This window comes from Chrysemys picta, chromosome 6 (genome assembly GCF_011386835.1).
Source record: "Chrysemys picta bellii isolate R12L10 chromosome 6, ASM1138683v2, whole genome shotgun sequence".
Taxonomy (NCBI): Eukaryota; Metazoa; Chordata; order Testudines; family Emydidae; genus Chrysemys; species Chrysemys picta.
In genome coordinates, this window is record NC_088796.1 from 105978930 (window position 1) to 105995050 (window position 16121).

The following is a 16121-nucleotide window of genomic DNA, read 5'->3' on the forward strand; positions in this document are numbered from 1 at the left end:
GGATAGTTGTAGATCCTTGATGATGCGCTGGGGAGGTTTTAGCTGGGGGCTGTAGGTGATGGCTAGTGGCATTCTGTTACTTTCTTTGTTGGGCCTGTCCTGTAGTAGGTGATTTCTGAGTACCCTTCTGGCTCTGTCAATCTGTTTCTTCACTTCACCAGGTAGGTATTGGAGTTTTAAGAATGCTTGATAGAGATCCTGTAGGTGTTTGTCTCTGTCTGAGGGATTGGAGCAAATGCAGTTGTATCTTAGAACTTGGCTGTAGACAATGGATCATGTGATGTGGTCTGGATGAAAGCTGGAGGCATGTAGGTAGGTATAGTGGTCAGTAGTTTTCCGGTATAGGGTGGTGGTTATATGACCATCGCTTATTTGCACTGCAGTGTCCAGGAAGTGGATCTTTTTGTGTTGACTGGTCCAGGCTGAGGTTGATGGTAGGGTGAAAATTGTTGAAATCGTGGTGGAATTCCTCAAGGGCCTCCTTCCCATGGGTCCAGATGATGAAGATGTCATCAATGTAGCACAAGTAGAGTAGGGGTACTAGGGGATGAGAGCTGAGGAAGCGTTGTTCTAAGTCAGCCATAAAAATGTTGGCATACTGTGGGGCCATGCAGGTACCCATAGCAGTGTGGCCGAGTTGAAGATATAAATTGTCCCCAAATCTGAAATAGTTGTGAGTGAGGACAAAGTCAAAGTTCAGCTACCAGGTTTGCCGTGATATTATCAGGGATACTGTTCCTGACGGCTTGTGGAATGTGTGAAATGTTGGTGTAGAGAGCTTCTACATCCGTAGTGGCTAGGATGGTGTTTTCTGGAAGATCACCAATGGATTGTAGTTTCCTCAAAAAGTTAGTGGTGTCTTGAAGATAGCTAGAAATGCTGGTAGTGTAGGGCCTGAGGGAGAGTCCATATAGCCAGACAATCCTGCTGTCAGGGTGCCAATGCCTGAGATGATGGGGCATCCAGGGATTCCCAGGTTTGTTGGGACTCTAGGGGGTGTGTCTGTGTAGATTTGTTCCTGTGCTTCTTTAGGGAGTTTCTTGAGCAGATGGTGTAGTTTCTTTTGGTAATCCTCAGTGGGATCAGAGGGTAATGCCTGTAGAATGTGTTGTCAAAAGTCTCTCTGGTCTTATCCCAAAAGGTTAGAACCCAACTTCAGCTTAGATGTAGAGTCTAATAGAATCTTTCCTTGCATTTTCCAGGGTAATCCGAGCAACTACTTGGAGATCCCAGTCCCACAGCTTGAATTTTTCCTAGTTCAAAATTCATCAGATTAGAGATGCAGGATCAAGCCCAAGGTTTCTCTTTTATAGTTGAAGCAGGCTGTCAAGTGTCTTGAGCACAGCAGGTGACTGAGGATTCTTCTTTGTTGAGCACACACTGACCCACCACTTTGAAGTTAACATTCAATCTCCTATGCTATGCATACACAGGTAATCTAGTTACACTCATTTACATAAGGCAACAGCCAGTCATTCGTTATAACGGGGATAGATAAGATGAAGACAGTGTAGATTAATATTATTAGTTTCCTGCAGTGTCTCACAACTTGAGCCTTAAGGTTAACTGAACACAGTCCATACACAATATAAGGCAATTAAGACATGAAAAGGATTTCATATCTAAAAGCTACATTGGTAAACTTCTAACATGATATAGGTACACAGACAAATACATTTAGCATCTACCCTTGATTTCTATTACTACAAATAAATGGGTTAGTGATTGCTGGTCTAGTACATCTCTTTGATATTCACATACAAATGAGTTGTCCTGATTGCAATTGCAATGCCTCTTATCCCATAACAACTTAACATACACAGGTTAGTTGCAAAAAGAACAGGAGTACTTGTGGCACCTTAGAGACTAACAAATTTATTAGAGCATAAGCTTTCATGGACTACAGCCCACTTCTTCGGATGCATATAGAGTGGAATAAATATTGAGGAGATATGTATACACACACATACAGAGAGCATGAACAGGTGGGCGTTGTCTTAACAACTCTGAGAGGCCAATTAAGTAAGAGAAAAAAAAACTTTTGAAGTGATAATCAAGATAGCCCAGTACAGACAGTTTGATAAGAAGTGTGAGAATACTTACAAGGGGAGATAGATTCAATGTTTGTAATGGCTCAGCCATTCCCAGTCCTTATTCAATCCTGAGTTGATTGTGTCTAGTTTGCATATCAATTCCAGCTCAGCAGTCTCTTGTTGGAGTCTGGTTTTGAAGTTTTTCTGTTGTAAGATAGCCACCCGCAGGTCTGTCATTGAATGGCCAGACAGGTTAAAGTGTTCTCCCACTGGTTTTTGAGTATTATGATTCCTGATGTCAGATTTGTGTCCATTAATACTTTTGCGTAGAGACTGTCTGGTTTGGCCAATGTACATGGCAGAGGGGCACTGCTGGCACATGATGGCATATATCACATTGGTAGATGTGCAGGTGAACGAGCCCCTGATGGTATGGCTGATGTGATTAGGCCCTATGATGATGTCTCTTGAATAGCTATGTGGACAGAGTTGGCATCGGGCTTTGTTACAAGGATAGGTTCCTGGGTCAGTGTTTTTGTTCAGTGATGTGTGGTTGCTGGTGAGTATTTGCTTTAGGTTGGGGGGTTGTCTGTAAGCGAGGACAGGTCTGTCTCCCAAGATCTGTGACAGTAAAGGATCATCTTTCAGGATAGGTTGTAGATCTCTGATGATGCGCTGGAGAGGTTTTAGTTGGGGGCTGAAGGTGACAGCTAGTGGTGTTCTGTTATTTTCTTTGTTGGGCCTGTCTTGTAGGAGGTGACTTCTGGGTACTCGTCTGGCTCTGTCAATCTGTTTTTTCACTTCAGCAGGTGGGTACTGTAGTTTTAAGAATGCTTGATAGAGATCTTGTAGGTGCTTGCCTCTATCTGAGGGATTGGAGCAAATGCGGTTATATCTTAGAGCTTGGCTGTAGACAATGGTTAGCTGGTTTGCTAGTATCACAGCCTCCAGTCTGGACTGCTCACAAACAGCCTCCAGCATGCAAGTCAGTCCCAGCTAAATCTGTGTGTACGCTGCAGTCAGCCAGCCACACCTCGGCTCTTACCAACCTGGGTTATGTTGCAGGGTGACCCCATCACATCCCCAGTCCTAGATTTTCCCCAAGAAGTGCATGTCCTGCACTGCCCAGCCCTCTCCTGGACAATACAAGCTTATATCAAGTCCATAATTTCATTAATAGAAATTATATGCATACAACTTGTTACCCCAAATGGAGTTTCCCAAACACTTCAAACATACTGGATTAGATAAAACAATGAAACTAGTTTATTAACTACAGAGAGATTTTACGTGAGTACAAATAATGAGGTATAAAGGTCAGAAATGGTTACAAGAAAAATAAAGATAGGCACCAGTTGCAGTTTACCGTAACAAAATGTTCAATTCAAAGCAAAGTTTTTCTCGACACATACGCTCAGCAGTCTGACCAAACTTCTTAGATCAGGACCCCTTCCTCAGTTCAATAGCTACTTCCTTTGTTCCTTCTGGTACAGTGATTCAATGGGCAGAGAGAGAGAAAAGGGGGTCCCTCGGTGTGTCTGCTCCTTCTTTTTATAGTCCTCTCCCCACTTTGAAAAGTATTTCCAGCTGGGATCAAGATGACAGGGACTCTGTGTGGAAGGGAACTCCATACTTTTTCTTTGTTAAAATGTAGATTTTTTCTTTTACACCTGCACCTTTTCCTGTCAAATGATGGCCACTTAGCAGGTAATGGCTCATCAGCCTTTTTTACACCTGGCTGAGGCATCACCTTGCCCTTTGTCTTTGGGAAACTGGTTTGGCCACTCCCCAGACTTCTCTAGTCTTGATCTCAGTTTATGTTTGTAACTTCACATATAACACTGCTACATGCATTTTGCCATTATTTTATTAATCAGCAGATTGAGTTTTTAAATGACATCTCACCAGGTATATTTTGTACAAAGATTATTACAATAGTGTGTAGGGCATGAGCACAAGGGTACTTTATACTCAGTTGGTATACGTCAGCGGAAAAACCCTTAGGGTCAGGGCGGGAAGGGGGGAAAGATGACAAATAATGGAAATGCGAAACACTTGTGTTTTGGTGTGGTGCACCATAATATACAGATGTTACAAAATGTTCTCACTGTGTACATTTAAATAAACCAGTTATTTTTAGAAAAAGAAAATTGGAAAAACAAAAATCTGTCATGCGCGACCATGACACTCTTTCACATAGGTCAAAATCAGGTGACACTCTTTCACCACTTGAGCTATAGTAGTGATTGGGAGCTTCTGTTTAGGTCTTCCTTTTAAGGACTGAACTAACACACAGTTCCCAGTGGGTCACACAACTGTTTGCTAGACAGCAATGGCATATTGGAGATCAGGAATTCTGGTTCTACCTGTGGCTCTTTGGAAAGTATGTTCTTCAGTGGTTAGAAAGAGGGATAACCAAAGCCATTCAATCTAAAGGACAGTGTGGATAAGATTTGGGTCTCCCATGTTAGAATCCAGTAGGGATTCTATTCCTTTCTGTGTCTTCGGCCACCTTATGTAACCACTCTGCTAAAATGGGGTGTCAGCTCATACTTGACGGCCTTCTAGAATTAGGTTTCATGGCCTTGGCCAATCATGAGAGTGGTGAAGTACATGAGGAATACAAACAAAGGGCAAATGCAGGTGAGACTTGAACTTATGGCCTCTGCTTTCACAGCTCAGGGAACTGTTCCCTAGTTTGGTATGTTTCTTTACAGTTGTAGAGAAAAAAGTGACCAATTATGACCCAAGCAAACGCTACCTAGTGGGAGCCGATATTGCAGGGGTGGGCAAACTTTTTGGACCAAGTGCCATATCTGGGTATGGAAACTGTATGGCGGGCCATGAATGCTCATGAAATTGGGGGTTGCGGTGCAGGAGGGAGTGAGGGCTCCAGCTGGGGGTGCGGGGAGTTCAGGGTGCTGGAGGGAGCTCCAGGCTGTGGCAGAGGGTTGGAGTGTGGGGGGAGGCAGGGCTGGTACAAGGATATTTCGCACCCTAGGGGAAACTTCCACCTTGTGTCCCCCCTCCGGCCCGGGGAGCCAGGACCGCCCCAGCTATTTTGGTGCCCTAGGCAGGGGGGCTGTGTGAGGCCCCGCTCCAGGCCTCCACGGGAGTGGGGGGCTGGTCCCAGGCCTCCGGGGGGGATGGGGCTGGCCACTTACTGTGGGAAGTGGAGTGACCCGGCCCCAACCTGCTCCGTCCCCCGTCCCCCGTCCCCCGCCCCGTGGAGGCCTGGGGCCCCAGTCTGCTCTGCTCCCCTGGCTCCCAGGCTTGGGGAGAGGAGGGTGGGAAAAACTGCCCCCCCCCCCCTCCAGCACTCACCGTCAGCGCGGCTGGGAGCCAGGGGAGCGGAGCAGGCTGGGGCCGGATCGCTCCACTTACCAGGTGGTGAGTGGAGGGTCGGGCCTGGCTGCAGTCTTCAGGGGAGTGGGGGTGGGAAGAGGCGGAGCAAGGGCGGAGCAAGGGCGGGGCCATGGGGAAGAGCCGGGGAGCACCCCCCCCACGGCAGCTCCCAGCCCTGTGGTGCCCCCCTCTGCCGGGGGCACCCCCCCGGCAGCTCCCCGCCCCAGCTCACCTCCGCTCTGCCTTCTCCCCTGAGCACGCCGGCGCCGCTCCACTTCTCCCGCCTCCCAGGCTTGCGGCGCCAATCAGCTGTTTGGCGTGGCAAGCCTGGGAGGGGAGGAGAATTAGAGCGGGGGCAGCGTGCTCAGGGGAGAAGGCGGAGCGGAGGTGAGCTGGGGTGGGGAGCGGTTCCCCTGCACGCCCCCCCCAGTTACTTGCTGCAGGCAGCCCTCCCCACGCTCCCCTGCCCCAGCTCACCTCCACTCCACCGTCTCCCCTGAGCGTGCTTTTTGGCGCCCCAAACCACTTGGCACCCTAGGCAGCCGCCTAGTTCGCCTAGTGGTTGCACTGGCCCTGTGGGGAGGGCTCCAGCTGGGGGTGCAAGCTCTGGGGTGGGGCTGGGGATGAGGGGTTGGGAGTGCAGGAGGGTGCTCCGGGCTGGGACCGAGGGGTTTGGAGGGCAGGAGGGGGATCAGGGCTGAGGCAAGGGGTTGGGGCATGGGAGAGGGTCAGGGTTGCAGGCTTCAGGTGGCGCTTACCTCAAGCAGCTCTTGGAAGCAGTGGCATGTCCCCCTCCAGCTCCTAGTTGGAGGTGCAGCCAGGTGCCTCTTCGCGCTGCCCAGTCCGCAGACACCGCCCCTGCAGCGCCCATTGGACACAGTTCCAAGCCAATGGGAGTTGCGGAGGCAGCGCTTGGGGCGGGGGCAGTGTGCGGAACCCCCTGGCTGCCCCTACATGTAAGAGCTGGAGGGGGGACATGCTGTTATTGCTGGGAGCCATGCTGAGCCACGGCACGTGTGGAGTGGGGCAAACCCCCGACCCCGCACCCCAGCTGGAGCGTGGCAAGCTCCATATCTTGCCTAGGTTTGAAGGCAATAGCACAGTCCAAGCAACTGTGTTAACCTACTGCTATTGTCACTGCACCCACTTTGGTTGTTATTATTTGTATTGTGGTAATACTCAGACTGCCAAATAAGGATCAGGGCCCCACTTTGCTAGGTGCTTCACAGACACAAAAGGAGAATCATGTCCTGATCCCAGGAGCTTATCATTAGTTCTCTTCTGGACTTTTGTTAGTGCTAGATGCGTCCTTAAGGAAAATGGGAAAACATGAGGCAGCAACAACGATTGATATTGGATGCACTAGTGCCCTCTGTACCTGGATCCATTTATTCTGGCGGCTGTATGTCTGCTATTTAGCTGATCAGAGCAGAACATTTGAACTAATCCATAAAGGATTTTTTAAAATCATGTGGCACGTTTGTTGAACCATTGGGTTTATGTGTATGTGATGCAGTGGTTAGAATGTGGTCGTCCAGTAAATGCTGTCTACAGGGGCTTGCCCAGTGGAGCAGAAAGTTGTGTCAAACTGCTTGGGTTTCTGAGCTGCAGACTCAGCACTCCTATACCATATAGACATTCACACAGAGTTGATTCTTTTTAAAGAAAGGCCATCTTTTCCCACAGCACCAAAGGACCATGTTTCTAAATCTTCTTTAGGGAGACACAGAAGAAAAAGGTGCTGCTGTCTAGCTCTTATACCTCAGATTTAAATAATGGGAAGGTACTTACAGTAACTCCCACGTTTGTGCAGTGAGAGACGCATTTCATTCCCGTTTCTAACACACATTAGGGTCTTCCTGATTGTTACTGAGTGCTATTTTTTTTTCCCCAGGAGGGACCTGAGCAGAATTCCAGTAGCTCCCTCAAATTGCTTCTCATTGTGAACCCATGTACTTCTTCTGTCTTCCCCCTCCGAGTCACAGCCCTGCATTGGCAGTTCCCTGACACGAGGGGGCGCGGGGTCCTTTGTTCTGGGTTAGCAACTGAAACCTTGAGACAGACTGTCTCTGCTCCCTCTGGGTCTTTCCCCTGCATGAGCTCAGACAGCCTCCTGCTCGCAGGGGCTGCAGATTTGCTCTTCGCCATGTACCCCAGTACAGTACTTGGGCAGGGTTTGCTTTTAATACTGATCCTTCGAGCCAAACGTGCCCCGAGAAATAAGTGCACGTGTCGGAGCTGGTATTGCTCCCTGGGGTGATGCAAGGACTTCATACCAGGACGCAGTGTCAGGCTCCTCGCCGGATTTTCTTACACGTTGAAGACTCCAGAACTGGAGGAGAAGTCACAGCCAGACTTGTTGCAAGCATCAACCTCCCCCGAACACCGGCATAAGCAGCCCTCAGTGACTGAAGAAACTCTCCTTCCAGGCAGAACCTTAGGGAGACAGCTGTGGGGGAGCTAGGATATCTGGGGACTCCCCTTTGGGGAGTATATAGCCATCAGACACTTTCCCCAAATTAGGTGATTTTTTTCTCTTTCCCTACGAGATGACACAGCCTCTGACATCCTAAAAATAATCCCGGCTCAGGTTTTGTTTTGGGGGCATGGGGTGTGGCCGTGAGTTTTGTGTGTATGTGAAAGGCAGAGAGATCATTTCCAATCGATCGAGTATCCTCGTGTGCAGCCCGAGCCCCATCCTGCTTCAGCCGGGAGATTGCAGTACAACACGTTTGTGACATCTGTTGTTAAAGCCGGGGGGATCGACGATCTATCCCCCCCCCCGACCCCCGACCTTGATTCCTTTACCTTTTTTCCCGTTAGCCCCCTTCCTCCCGACACCCCCCTCCCAAAATATTTCAGTCCCAAACCCAGTACACCAGGAACCTGCCAAACCTCCTACGTTTGGAAGAAGACCCGCTCCTTGTGTACGCGTGCGTGTATCAAATTAATAACTATCATATAAAGCAAATTTTTAAAAAAAACCTCTCCCCCTCTAGGGAGTAAGGCTTTGGCAGTCTGGATCAATTAGGTTTTTAAAACTGCTGCCTCTAACCTATATCTATAGATATGCATTTAAAAAAAAATCCCCTCACTTAAAGATTCCCAGACGAGCGCTGCCGAGCGTTGTTGAGCCATTCGTCCTTGTTGCCTTCGGACCTTGTCCCATCGATTCCATGTCAGGCTCGGGAAGCTCGGCTTTTGGGGAGGGGGGAGATAAAAGATCTATAAAGGATCAAATCCTTTGTCGATTTGTTAATTTCCTTAGTTCCTGAAGGAAGTGCTTGCTTACTGATGAATCAGTGTTGGTGGCAGAGGGACCTTTACCTGGGCAGGTGGAAATGAAATGGGACAGATTAGTGAAAAAGCCTGCAGGTTTGATAGCCCAGGGACACTGTTAATGTAGGACAAAACCTCGGAAAGAAGTAGTTTAGGTTTCCGAAACAATCTGTGTACGAATGCTCAGAAAAGTCTAGCCATCAGCCTTGCAGTGAAACCAGGAGTGAATATAATATAGATCTTAAATGATGCTTCCAGAGCTCATCCTAACTCATGAAATTAAAGCATGCACCATCTCGCCTCCAGCAGATGACTTGCATTTTGTTTGTGGGCTATTATTTTTATATTTAATCTTTTATGGAGGTTTTTATTATTCTGTAAGGCTGGGAGAATGTTCTGCTGCTCGCTCCCTGTTTTATTATTATTCTTTTTAGAAGTACGGATTTGAGTTGCAGTTCGTGCCAGTACATGTAATCGAGTCGAGTTTGTGACATAAAAAGAATATGTGGAAAGGCTGTGGGATATCCACTGGCTGCATGCGTTATACAGTCGACATAGATCTCTATCTACCTATATCTACATATCTGCTTCTTACATATCTACCAGTTTAGATATCTTAAGTTTGTTTATATAGAAAATAGTAACTTTATGGTAGATCATTCCATATACTGCTTTGCATTTTTGTATGTTTTGTATGTAAGCGTCGAGGTGTTATACTATTATTTTGCAAATACCATTGGAAATCAACTAAAATACAATAAGTCACAAAGAATAAATGTATTGGAAGCCTTTATATTGTTAATGTACTATACATTGATTTATTACAATCTGTAAAAATTACTGCAGAATAGGGAGATAAATTAAATTTATTGATGTATATACAAAGAAAGAATGGGGTTTCTGATCCTTCTGAACACAATTTCAGAGAGTTAGCTTGCTAAAATGACAGTAAATGGGAAGCAATGTACATATGTATGAATGAACAGAATATTAACGATTTAAAAACTAAAGGAGACTTAACAGCACGCCAAACGTCACAAAGACAATAGACTTGTTAGGTGCAGTTTGTTGGTGTTTGTCTTAATGGCTGTTCATTCGCAATTTCTTCATAACAAATACTATTTCTAGAGCAAAACAGTTATTGCTCCTTGCCACAACAATTATCATTACCCTACCAAGATTTTTTGCCTCCTCTTTACTGCACAATGATTGTATTCTGTTATGAGTCTCGAGGTTTGGGGAGTGTGAAAAGGAGTTGGTTTTCACCTTTTTTAGAAATACAAAGATCAAACTTCAAACCCACCGTACAAAAATAGTTTGCATTGATTTTTCTCTCCCCCTTTACCTCCCCACTCCTCCCTGCCTAACTCTGATGTTGTATATGTGCAGGATATTTTTAGAAATGTCAGAAAATCGGAAGGAAGATGATCACTCACTGAAATGGTTTTAGGGAGTGTATGGGGGGGAGGGGCGGTACTGGGGGGCGAGGAACATAAGTTAATAGCTATTACTTATTAAAATACTGTATGTACTGCAGCATGTTGGTCATCAACAATCTGTAGGCCGGATCAGAGCTTTCCAAATTGACACCTACACAATTTTAAAGCTCCGTATCAGTTCTATAGACCGGACTATATCTCCCTGTCACTATAGTGCTAAAGATCCCACAAAGGGTGTTTTTTAAAGACTGAACTATTATTATTCAATCTTTAGGAGGCATCATTTGACAAAAAGTATCATTCCTCCCCCCCTCCTCCAATTTATTTGTTGCGTCTCTTCATGATGATGTTTGTATTTATATTGGATAGCTTGTAGCAAAACACACTAAGCGATGTTGTTAAAATGGATCCAGGTGATGATATTAGGCTCAGATGAGAGATAAATGTTTTAATGCATTTTAGAATATAGTTAAACTGACTGAACCGTAAGATTTGGAGAAGAGGGTTATTTAAATGTTGTTAAAACGGGCCCCACATTTGCTAGGGATATTTATGAAATACACGTGGAGCTTTAAAAGCTGCTCATTAAGAGCTGAGCAAATGTATTTATCAAAGGGACAAGAACACATGGGAATATTTTGATCAGCTCTTATTTACTTTGATAGCTGTGCACTCCATTAACGCAAATCTATGTCCAGTTGTCATCTACAGAATGATCATACAGTAGAGAAACGACTGCTATAGACCTGCAGTTTAGTCTTTCGGCTTTCCCCTGTGACAGCTTAGAAACAATTCTTCACTTGGGCATAGGTCGTGTCTTATTGATATGATTTGTCAAGCTAGGGGAGCCATTTCCTATAACAGGTAGTGTGACAAGGGAAACAGACCGTCTTAAATATCAAAGGCTAGGCAACCAGCAGTGAGATTTAGATTAGAGGAAAGAGAGAGTGGGAACATTTTGTTCCAGCGAGCGGGCTAAAAATAACAGCCCCTCCTCCCCCCTCCCCCATGTTGCAAGGAGGTAGGTTTGGCCAGTTGGGCTGACCATTAGGAAATTTCAATGCTCTTATTAATATAATTCAATCCAGAGACTGGATCAGAGACACTAAGGATGCAGGGTTATGTTCTGGAGGGTGGGCGCTTTTAAGCACCCTTAGGTGTAAAGTAAAAACTTTTGCCGTTATGGCGACTTTGCTCCAGTGCAATTTTGCTGCGCCATGAGGCCGGTTTGGAGTGATTGTAGCACTCGGTAGCACCGCACCAAACGGTTTGGTCCAAACCCCTTTCTTAAGCATAGTGTCACCCTTCCAGTCCAGCGTCCTGTCACTCGAAAGCACCGCTCCGAGTCCCCTGTCCAGCCGAAGGAAAGCTCCCCCCACTTCCCGGGCTCGGGGGCAGGCATACTTTTTCGTTTTCTACTTACCTGCAGGACAGGCTCTCGAAAGATGTCAGAACTGATTTAACACTCAGCTGCGAGATTAGGGTTTAATTACGGTGCAAAAAAAACCCCACAACAAAAAATGCTCACACACAGGAGAATAACTCAAACCGCATTAGTGGTCCCATTCTAGTGCCTTTAACATACTCGGAGCAGAAAGCCTGTTCCTAGCTGCTATGATTGCCCTCCTTAAAACCCGCTACGGAACCCCCCCCCCCCCCCCCCCACACACACACACAAACACAAACACCTAGAGGTAGGAGAGATTTTCTTGCCAATAGGTAGATTTCCTAACAAATAATTACTCCGGCATGTTTTTAAACAATAACTCACCTGTTTTGTTAAAAAAAAAACAACATTCCAGTCTAAAACACCTTCGCAATATTTAACAATCGCATATTCTTTCTTATGGGGTTTGCATAGACGTGCCCATCAGTGAGCGGATCTGCTCCCGGCTACTTCACACACTTTTCGTAGCTGCTTATTTGCATTGTAGTTGCGTTAGCTGCGAGCCAGTTTCAAAGTCACCCCCCTCTAGCCCTGTCTTCCTCCTTCTCCTTTAGGTGCCGGCCGGCAGGAGAATTCTGCCCTAAGCCCAGACTCGGATCCTTTCGGGGGCAAACCTAGTGTGACACCGCCGCAGACAGTGTGCTGTGTAGTTGCTTTTCAGCTCCCCCTGTCTCGGACTGGCGGGGAACGTGCTGTCTCAGCGTCTAGTTTTGTTCACACTTTATTTTTTACCTGGTCCTGCAACATAGAGCTGGTCCCTGAAAACGCCGATTCCCCCTCCCACCCTGTTCCCTCTGAGTCACCCCGCATTGTCCCATCGCGGATGGTTGGATAGTCTTGCTCCCCATGCCCCACTTCCCGGGAGACAAGACACGTTCCGGGGAGAAAGCTGGGACAACCCCCCGCAGGATTGCCCCTCAGACACGAAAAGGGGTGTGTGGCTGTGTGTTGGTCCCCCATCCTCCCTCCATTTCCCTGCGTTTGCTTCAGTCCATATTGGGGATTTCCAGACCTCTTCAATCTGTCCTGTCTGCCTCGGTTTTTTCTGCCAAGGATTAAGCCCGAGAGAATGAAGTCACACGGTAAAACCCAGCCCTGGGCTCCAGATCTGGAAATAGAGCCCTATTCCTGCTAAGAGCTAACGCTTTAAAGTTTGGAAATTCAGCAAGCCTGTGGACACTCAATAGACAAACTACCGCTCTGAAACCGAAAAAGTGCTGAAGCGAGCGACGGCTGCAGATCTGCTGTGCTTGGTGGATACAGCCTGAGTTTAGGGTGGGAAAATCTCACACACATGAATTCTGTGTCATTTCGTGAATATCGGCAAAAATACCTACATCAGAATAAAGGTATTTTGTCTGCGTTGGTGGAAAGAGATTTTCCTATCCTGACTGTAATATCACGGCTTGTAACAGGTCGATTTTTGCTGGGGAGAGGGACTGTACTGCAGATTTAGATATTTCCATCTCGGACTCTCGTTAGGTCTGTGCAGTATGCGTGTATCGGAAAACAGAAGAAAAGGAGAGGTTAATTTTTAAAACCGAGAAACAGTCCCCACCAGTTCTGTGTCACTGTACTCAAAGTTATGCGGTGCTGACACTTCTAAGTAGAGCTGGGCAGCCCGTTTTTAAAGTGCATTATGTCAGAGGAAAGGGCCAACAACCCCCTAAAGTATGTGCTAAGGGTTTTTAACTCGATTTTCTGTTTTATCTTATGGAGACGTTTAGAAGATTGGTGTGGAGCTAATGTGTTACGCGTTCCGAAGACCTCTGAACAGCTCTCCAGATGGGTTTATGCTTCAGTAAAATATGAGAAAATGTGTAAAAATATGACAAAATTCTCTGGGTCACAGAGAAAATAGCCCAGGTTTTTGGAGAGGGGGGGAATAAAATGATTGCATATAAGCGACATTTGTGGATGGCCACACAAAAGATGAGGGTGGCCTGAGAAACTTATTGACTGTACTGAAGGATTCTAAAAGGGAGGCAAAGTGGGGAAAGATGCTGCTGTAGTGTCTATGTTTTAAATACACCCCCCCCTCCAAACCAAATGCAGGTAAAACGCTCAGACTGAGGGGGCTGGACAGCAGCTGAGCTCTGCCGTTTCTCCTGCCAGCAGGAATTGAGTGTTAGGCATTTACTCTCCTAAGTAAAAGAGAAGGAAAACATCAGCCATCAGGAAAACTAAACATTCTGCAGCTAGTGTAAGAATGGAGTAGAGAGGGCAAAGGAACAAAAGCTAAAGGGCAGGAAGGAGTTAATCTGAGGGAATTAGTAGACCTCATCTGAAACGTGCAGCCTTATAGGAGTTCCTTCTTGTTGGCACTCTGAACACTGAATATAAGCACTATGCATGAGGAGAGATGCCCCTTTGGAGAGTTTGAACGGCTGAAGTCTGTGGCGATGTGGGATGTTTTTAGGGCCATCTCACAGAACTTCTATTACTCTTCATTAGCTACTGTTGCTCGCTACAGAGAGTCAGAAGCCTAAAACTGAAACTTTATGGTCCCTTTCACCTTGCTGGGCCCAGTTCTCCACTCAGACAAAAGGGACACAAGGCCAATGGACATCAGTGGGAGCTGACCACACCCCGATGTGAGGACAAGTTTTGGTCCATTCATTTAGTCTCCTAGGTCACAAGTGTGTGTGTGTGTGTGTGTGTGTGTGTGTATTAAATGCTATATATAATTCTTCTAGTAGAATTCACTGATGATCAGTGTCTAACTAAAATACAGCAAATACATGTTTTCATTCTAGCTATATAATGAAACCAACTTCCTGAATGTCTGTGGAATAGCTGTAGTTATACTTCACATTTTTAGTAGATTCTCCCTGTCCCCCACACAGCCCAAATGCAGCCACAATTTACTGAGGACAGATTTCTAGTAACTGAAAGGCAGTTTCAAGAGACTGAGCAAATAAAGAAGTATTACCAATATGAGATTTTTGTGTTTATTTTGTGAATATTTTGTTGTAAGATACAGAGGATGGATACACCAAAATGTGGTTGACAAACTGGGTCAACTACAGTTCAGTCCATCTCCCTCTATAAAAAGAAAATGGTGCAAATACCACCAAGCATGATGGTCCCTTAGATATCAAGTGACTAGTGGTACCTTCTTAAAATGCTTTATTGAGTGGAAGAGAGTATAGAGGCCAAAAACCAAACCAACATAAACCCTACCCAAACATATTGCACTGTAGGCAGGATCCAGAAAGCATGCTGTTTGAGAGAGAACAGTCAGGTAACTGCAAGAAACGCAATCAGTCCACAGAAACAATTTCTCCCGCACACAGCCTTCTCCCCTCAAACAAACAATTAACCAGACTTAGCCCTGCAATGACGCAACCGAAGGCAGAATTTAGCCCAGCAGGGTCCCTAGTTGCTTGGCCAGTGCTGATGACCTTTCTCTTGACTGGATCCTAGAGCCAATTCTGCAGCAGTAGTTTGCAGTCAGGTCTATTTAAAGCCGCTGATGCTTTTTGCAGACTTGGAACAGAGTTTGCCAATCCTCTGTTCTTGGCAACGTTATTTGCTGCAGTTCCCTCCCTGAGTGTATGATATAAAAAGCAACGCTGCCTATGGAATCTGCCTGTGGGGGAAGGAAGGGGGTGGGGGTGAACAAACAGGAAAATAGACAGTGAAGGCGCGTGTATAGGAACTGGGCCTCTGTGCCAGCAGCCTATTACTTTCACACATCTGCGATCTGCTGTAACAAGATCTTTTGTGATAACATCTCCTCCTGTCACATCTACATGTGCTCAAGAAACATTGACAAGTCTGACTGTCTCTGGGCTGCAGGTGTCAGGCAGGAAGAGGGAAAACATCCAATGACCAATGAAACTGTCTTTCAGTGACTCTCCCACTACATGTATCAGCAAGAGGCTAGCACTGTCCCTTCCCCCTCTCCCTCCTCCTGATTGTTGGCAGGAGCTTCAGTAGTTGTCCTCTCCAGCAATCTGGGCTGGGAGAGTGTCCCCTTCCAACAGCTAAAGATTCTTGTTTTTAAATAAAAAATAGAGAGAAGCTGTTTCCTCCTGAGGCTCAGGAGATCTATGGCCTACAGGGTGACAGGTTATGGAGGCCAAGGGCAGAGGAGATGAAGGGGACTGTCAGATGGTGTTTGACTGCTCTTGGACTAATGTCCAATTGACAAGCATTCTCCTGCCACCTTCATCTCAGCAGCTTCGCAACCTGGGGCTGAGAAGTCGTTTTCTTTCCTTTCTGACCTTGCGGAGTAATTTGTTTTCCTGGATAGACTGGTCTGCCATAGAGCAGGTGGGCCCAATCCTGCACTCTGTTCTCCCCACTGGATGGGGATTTTGTCAAAAAAAAGGAGTGCAGGGTTAGGTTGAATATCTGCACCTTTGTGAGGCTTGCACAGTCTGGAAAACAGTGGATATATTCTTCTGCACTGGGCCCTTAGTCAGGAAAACGTGCATACAAAGGTAGTCTGCAGTGGAGGCAGTGCCTGTTCTGATTTAAAACCACACTATAAGCTTTACCTGGTGCTGTGAATTGTCTCAGAGTCTACCTTATTGGTTCAACATCACCTACACACTTTCACATGTTGCTGGA